Genomic DNA, 7,734 nt, shown 5'->3' on the forward strand with positions numbered 1-7,734 from the left:
GCCAAGTGTCTTGGGTCAGAAATATCAAGCCAACAGAGCTTGCATTTCAGTTCCTTCTCTTTGCCACCTACGGTATCTCTAACACATAATGAAGCAAAGATTCCTGAAGCAGTAGGTTAGACAGTACAAGACTAAAAGCTTCAGTCCAGAAGTGTTTGCATGTTGTTGTGCCAGTCTGCAGGGCTTGTCAGCATGGGACAAATTTCTGTGAATGTGCTATTCTGTTGCTCGACTGAAGTCAATTTGCATGCAGCCAGCCCAAGTGCCTCTGCCTTATGCTTCCCAGCAATCCTGTGTCTGCAGTTACCATGGGTTTCTATATACCTGACACAGAGACCCTTAGTAAGCTTTATACAACATTTATATTACACATTTCATCTTCAAAAGCCTATGTAGCATTATCTAATTAACTCGCACAACACTGAATGATACATAATTTAAGCATTATTACTCACATTTTATAGCTGAGAAAATATAAAAAGCAATAGGGTACACATACGTGCCTTGGCAGCAACCGATGCAGTCACTAGTTAAGATTCTTCTTGACCCCTAGTCGCGGATCAGCCTTTTGTTTATTTTTTCACTGAGAACATTAAATAGATGAACCGGTGCAGCAATCATACATGCTTCAGGGGAAAAGGATGAGCTCTTAGTGTGACACAGTAGCTAGAGCCTTGTTTCTCCCCTGCCCCACATCTCTTTTCTCATGATTGCTTCCATACATGTACGAAATATGCCCCTTTTCTCAGTTTCTAATAAGCCCTCCTCTATGCTGGCATCACTTCATCTCTCTGGACTACCTGATCAATCTTTCTCTGTTTCTTAGCAAGATAGCAAAATTCTCCACTGAAGGCTCTTATTCTATTTAAGAAGGGCACAGTCATATAATCCTAAAGCACCAGCTTCATATTGTGCTTATTACTTGACGACTACATATTTCAGTACACTTACAAAACCACCCAGCACTTCACTGCCTCCCAACGGAACACACTTCAGTCTGAGCCATGACCATCGCTATTTATTTCATAAAGACTGAGACAATCTTCTTATTGTCCAAAACATTACCAACATACCACAAACTTCCCCAGTAACTGCTTTCCTTAATAGCAGCTAATTTTTTTTGTTTAGCCTGTCCATTTATTAATTATAGACTTAAGGATATTAAGGTTTCTCTTATAGAAAATAACTGGATTTCTGTTTTCTTTGTGATTCTGGGCATTCTAGATTTCTTTGTTTAAAAAAAACAAGAGCACGCATCTCTCCTAATGCTACATAATATAAGACTTCATTCAGCACATCACTGATAGACTGAGCCCAGTTATTAGTCTCCCATCCTAAAAGCTGTACAGGGCAAGAAAGGCTTATAAGCTTAGGTCACGCAGGAGGTCTATAGCAGTGTCAAAAATGGTACTCAAAAAAATAGATAAGCAGAAGCTCATCTTTCTTTTGTTGAGGATGAACCCAAAGCATCATCGTGGCTTTTAAACTGGCCTGCAAATTTGGAGAGTCTCATATCCTAATCTAAGCAAACAAGTTGTGTTGCTCAATGCAGATGCGATTATACAGACAGCTAAGCTTTTCCCCGCCCCGTATCAAGAACTGTTTGCGCTCACTTTGAGACCTGACAAGGTTACAATAGACATACGATAATCTTCAATTTTAAAAAAGGAAATTTCACCAGTCTTTTAGTCGCAGAGGCAGCTATTCAGCACTCCATCACTGATCTTTGTCATATGTGCTATTGCCAGACAGGCTTAAATAATTGCAGGGGGGAGGTAGAGGGGAAATTTATACATCCGAATGAAATGCTTAACATGCTACACTATTTGAATGCTAATAAAATACCTGATATCAGACAATGCTAAAAAAAATTATATACAAATCAAAGTCATCTTTCTTCCTGACCACTCCTGAAAAGCTCCTCATGTGAAATAATCAAGTTATAATATTTTTAATTATTTAGTTGGACAGAAAATAAAGTACATAGATGGAGACAAATAAGATTTATACTGAAATGCTCCTGCAAGACAAAGTACCAAACTTAAACTTAGTTTTTGAATACATGCTTACATCCCGTTGATGGCAATGCAAGAGGTTAAGCTGTGCAGAATTAGGTTTCCCAGTAGGAATGAACTAAAGCCAAACAATTTAGATTTCCCCCCCCTCTTCCTCTTCCATATCACTTTTAGTCTAGAGAGGTTTTCTAAGAGAGTTCACAGTGAAGTTCCCCATACACACGTCCAGGGAAGAGAGCCAGGGAGGTGGGAATGAGCACCCAGGTATAGGCAGAGGATGCAACCGGCTCTTTTGCTGGCAGTGCTTGCTTAAGATATTTGTGAAAATATAATTTCTCACAGTGTATGAATAAGACTACAACATAAGGGAAGATGTTTTGAAGCAAACTGAAGATCTGTGGGAGATGGTCAGTGGGAAGAAGGCTGTAAAAGACGACATCTGATCAAGCCTTGCCAGCCAATATGACAGTGGTCTAATCTTATCGGTCTACTCTGAGGTGTCTGCGGTAAATTCTTCAGTTCAATTCTTCTTGCACTTCTGGTACAAGCCTACACTGTTCTATTGACAACTGTGAATCCAGCTCTTAATTATCATTCTAGTCATAACAGTTACTGCTTCTCTGATCCTGCCTTACTTTAGGCTATATTACTTTTGGTTTTATGCTTCGTCATGCCTCTTCATGCAGCAGGTCTTGATCCAACGAACAGCAGAGCACTTATTATGATGCAGCATGTTCTCAGCATCTCTCTTCAGTAAGAGTTGAGGGCACTCTGTTTTGTTTCCGCAGCAGTACGGAGAGCATTTTTTAAATTGACTGTACCCTACTCACAAACATACTTTAAGTGAAGGAAATGAAGTTGAACATTATGTAATGTATGTCGAGGAAGTTAAACAATTCCCACGAGTATCATCAAACTTTCTAGTCAGTCTTTTTAGACTCTTCCTCAGAGTCATCAGCAGTACAGCCTGTCATTGCTGTTCTGCATCAATGAAATCTAGTTAAGTAATACTGCATCAGCTGAAAAGGAGTCAAAGTCCACATTGAACAGTGTTTAAAAATCAAGAACCATCAGTTTCAAACGTTACTGCACGCATTTTGCATTTATTGGCTACCTATATGAATGAAAAAAAGCAGTTAAAATCACTTTTGCTCCTCAATCACACAGATGTTAAGACCAAAGATACGAATGTCTCATTTGAGGGCCAGTCTCAGACAGAATCTAAGTTTTGTTTTATTTTATCTTAATTGATGGATGAACACCACTCTCTCCTACCAGGCAATCAAAGAATCAGTGCAAATAGACAAATACTCTCCTTGCACTAGCCTCTTCTTGAAAAACAATTGTGTATCACAAATCACCGCTAGCTACAGAGGTTTGTCAGAGTATTAGTTTTGTTCTTGCTTGCAACTGTTCTCAGGAAAAAAAGCAGCAACAGAACATAAAACAATGCAGTATCGCTTCAAAAACCTGTGAAACACCTGTACCTCCAGATAAGACATGATTGCACAGTTGTACCTGTGCGGTGTTATTTGGCGACTTTTATCACAACTTCAATGTAAACGGGCTTCCCTAACATACGTATACTTCTTTACTTGACCACCAACTCCACTCAGTTTGACATTCGTACATGATTCTTCTGGTGTTTCTGCTCTGGGTACAGAGACATGCCTTTTTTGTCTGGGGGCTTCTTTTGCTTTTGGACACTATACAGGGTTTAAGTTTCTTGGAGCCATCTTAAATGAAGGCACTCCTCTGTTTCTGATTTTTCTTATTTTTTGTCACTTCCCTCACGAATTACTTAAAATAATAAAAGAGGGATTCCAGATATATGTCGTTCAGTGGTTACTTGCATTGAGGTCACACCTAGTTCAATTCCTAACTTTTTCATTCAAAATTTCCGACACCTTCTGTAAAGATTTCATCAGTCCCAAAATTCAGCCTACCACATTTCCACAACAGGTCATAGGCAGCATTCCTGTTCATGTGCCCTGTGGCCAGCACAGATGTACCCCTGTACATGGGCAGAAGCAACACCAGTTTTAAAAATGTTTGAAGAAAGAGATTCATAGGCTAGAATACAGCACTGATTAACTACAGCTCTTGCCTTTCCCCAAGCATAAGGCTGGAATGACTAAGAGGAAGTAGAACAACATCGCCCCCTCACACCCACAAACTCCGAACTATTCAGTTCATTACATATGCTTTCAGAAAAACGCAAAAGGGGCAAGCATCCTCTGTAAGCCAAGATATTTTGAGAGATATCATATCAACAAACTCAAACTGAGTTCACAGACATGAAGTACCATGAATTTTGAAACAGTAAGAATTGGATGCAATGTAAGAAGGTGCCAAAAATTCAATTAAGGGTTGAATTCTAGTACCTTCTGCATGCCAGACAGGTTGAAAAAAGGGATTATAATTTCCTTGTCTTTTACACCTTTACAGACTGTGGGTTTTACAAAGAAACTCATTTACAGCTTTAAAAACCTACAAAATAAAACTGTGATATATTGCTTTAGTTCCTCAGCACACAGAGACTAAGATTAGTTGCCTTAAAGATTACTCTTGGCTACATGCAAGCTAAACACCAAAGGTGTGGGAAGCACAAACGAGAAAAACTGCTGAGTCCTTCTGATCAGCGTATAAAAGAAAAGCAAGTGTGGTAACAGGATTGATTACATTCTCTCCTGTAAAGAAGAGTATCTGCAGGAACAGACAGAAGTCTGGCAGAACAATTTTATAAAGCAAGAGATGAATTTACTAAGGGAACAAGCCCTGCTGGTCAGAGGGAAAAAACCACTATCTATGTATCTAGGTAGGAGCTGGGTGCTTCCTCCTTCCCCTCAAACCCAACCAAAACTGTACCATGTTTGTGACAGATTAATTATGAAAGTATACAAGTTCGGAGAAATTCAGCCACTACTGCTTTGTCAGTTAGTAAACATGACCATTGCCACAGGCACCTTTACTCCGGATGATTTCTTGTTGGCAATCTTATCAAACAATACAGTATCAAAGAGGGAGGGACTGCATAACTAGTAATAACAATTTAGAAAATCAACACAACTCTCCCTCCAAAAAGAAACCAGTGAACACCAGTTGAGTGGAGGAGATGCACTGAACAGTTAACAAGATCATTAGCTGTTCACCAGGACCAGGCAGTGGTTGTCATGGCTACCCTGAAGGATGTGCAAAGGAGGTACATAGCTGTAAGGAAGAGCTCCTGGACTGGTTCAGGCTTGCCTCGGGCATGCCGCCCTGCAGCAACAGGGAACGTGGCTGCTACCGCAAATCTCAAGATTCTTACAAATCCACTCGTTCAGTTTGTACTGCAGAACAATGTAAGAATCGTTTCTTCAATCCCTTCTGCTTTGTCCAGGAATCCAACCTTTCAAACTTTTATTTATTTAAAGATTGGGCAAAAAATTGCATCTCCAGCTAGCATTGCTGTTCTCACACCTGGAACGTTGTGGTTTTACCTCTAGAAAATCCCACGGAAATAACGTGGCACTTCCTCCCATCGGTTGCTTACTTTATTCATTGTCCCCTTCCTCCCCTTCATTCAGCTGCTCTCTCCCTCCAGCACGGGGACCGACAGACAGTGTACTGTGAAACAAGGCTATAACCTGAGTTGACTCAACCTGAAAAATAATTTCTTTTACATAACGAGTGAAAGCAGGCAGGTATACAGGGGACAGCGGTGCAAAGGCTAACCGTTGTAATCAAGCATCTAAACGGGAAGTCTACATCCTACCAACTGCTGTAAAGGTCTACTTACAGAATCCATGTAGGGCATGCTTATATGTGGAGTTGAGATACAGGAGAGCCTGCCTGAAGATGATGGGAGGTAAACAAAAGTACCAATTCTCAGAGCAACAGATATGCAGTTCATGAGGTATTATTGCTTATAGCCCAACATACCCAAGGAAATGGGAGAATAACTAGATGTCCGTAAAATGTTTTAAGTTACGGCTATCACGGACAATGCAAGCAGGTCATGAAGGTATCGACAAAGTACTTTGGTTATTAGAAGTAGTTTGGTTATTGGAAGGGGTAACAATCATGTGAAATTATACTTGTCTCTTGGTACCAGGCAGGCACATAAATGCTAGCTATGGCGTGTTACATTTAGCCAGCAAGTCAACTCCTTCATATTAGGGTATGTACTTACATTTTCTGTGTTGCAAAAAATGTTTATCCCTAAAAAATGTTTATCCTTAGCTCAGGTGAGCATATGACCTTGTCAAACAGAGATTCTACAGACACGTCTAGAATCATTAAGCTTGTTTGAATCTGTTTATTTCAGAGATGTGCAACGACATCCATATTTCAATCTGCACAAACATTAGTAATAAAGTTACTGGATTTTATCACCATCTGTCAATTATGGAGTCACTGCCTTCTGGAGCAGGAAACCTTGAGGTTAATTTCATCAGAAAGCAGCACAATAACAATATATCAAATACTGGGGTATTTAAACCTCTAGTATATAGTGACTAAGAGAAAGAGGAGTCATTCTATAAGAAGTGTTAGGACCATACTAAATCCTTGCTCTCCAACAAACAGCAAGGCATGCCCCTCAGGATTCTTTATTTCTATTTTTTAAGTGATCCCATAATACCAGCAGTTTCTAGAAAACCTGAAAGGAAAATAGTACACTGGAAACTTTCATATTGACAATTTCTACCATTATACCCCAAACGTTTTTAAACTTTCATGGAGCTTGGCACTGAGTCACTAACCTGCTGAGGCAATTATGCAAGCCAAAGTTGTCTTAATTGAGCTTCCTCAAGCATAATCCCTCAGCTCCAATTAAAAAATAAAGAGAGATGCTGAGAAGCCATGTCCAAAATACTTAAATTTGAATAGCCTAAAGCAAACATCTAAATCCATGTCTAGACAATTAAGAAAAGGTGGTCTTATTTCAAAAACTACTGCTATAAGGCCTGCAACTGTGAGGATCCATACACAATTTCTCTATTTATTTCTTCTGTCTAGAAGAAAAAAAATTTTAGAAATTGTTTGGCAGAGTGCTTTTATTTGTGACAGCGACTATGTGCCCCACAAAGTAAAAGGTTTAAGTAAGAAAACACAAAACAAACAAGCTCTGTGAAGGAGAAAATTTGAAGTATTAGAGAATTTGGGAATTCTAAAGGCTCAGAATTGGGAGTATGCATGCAGCCCTTCTCAGAAAGTCAACAAACCCTGACTGGGGGGAGCTTCAAGGCTAGAGATTGAAATATGACATTGGATCTGCTTTCAATAGATGAAAAGGGCAGGGTCTACCTGTCAAGTCCCATAGAAGCAGCTTAATCAGGCACAGATTGATTTTTTTTTTTTACATATATTATATTTATGTTTCAGTGAGGGTTGTCAGTCCTGTACACCTCTGAATGAGGTCACTCCCATGCACGTTGGTCTTGTGGTGAAGATGCTGAACTCGATTCACTATTGACAGGAGTAGAACTGGCTGAAAAGATCAGTGTGTTTCACTTCAGAAGCATCAGTTATGCTTGTTTTGATATTAGACAGCTTTCTGTGTATACTATTTGACTAACAAATTAAAACTTAATATGCCATCAAAAGAGTGACTGGATCTCAACAACTTCTTTGTTTTACATTTTGCAGTAAGTTTAAAATTTGGGGCATCTTCTTCTATTCAAAAGTGAAATGGCTGGATTTCCCACAAGAACAGAGCAAGACACAAGCAGAAAGG

Source organism: Fulmarus glacialis, unplaced genomic scaffold (assembly GCF_000690835.1).
Source record: "Fulmarus glacialis isolate BGI_N327 unplaced genomic scaffold, ASM69083v1 scaffold6298, whole genome shotgun sequence".
NCBI classification, from domain to species: Eukaryota; Metazoa; Chordata; class Aves; order Procellariiformes; family Procellariidae; genus Fulmarus; species Fulmarus glacialis.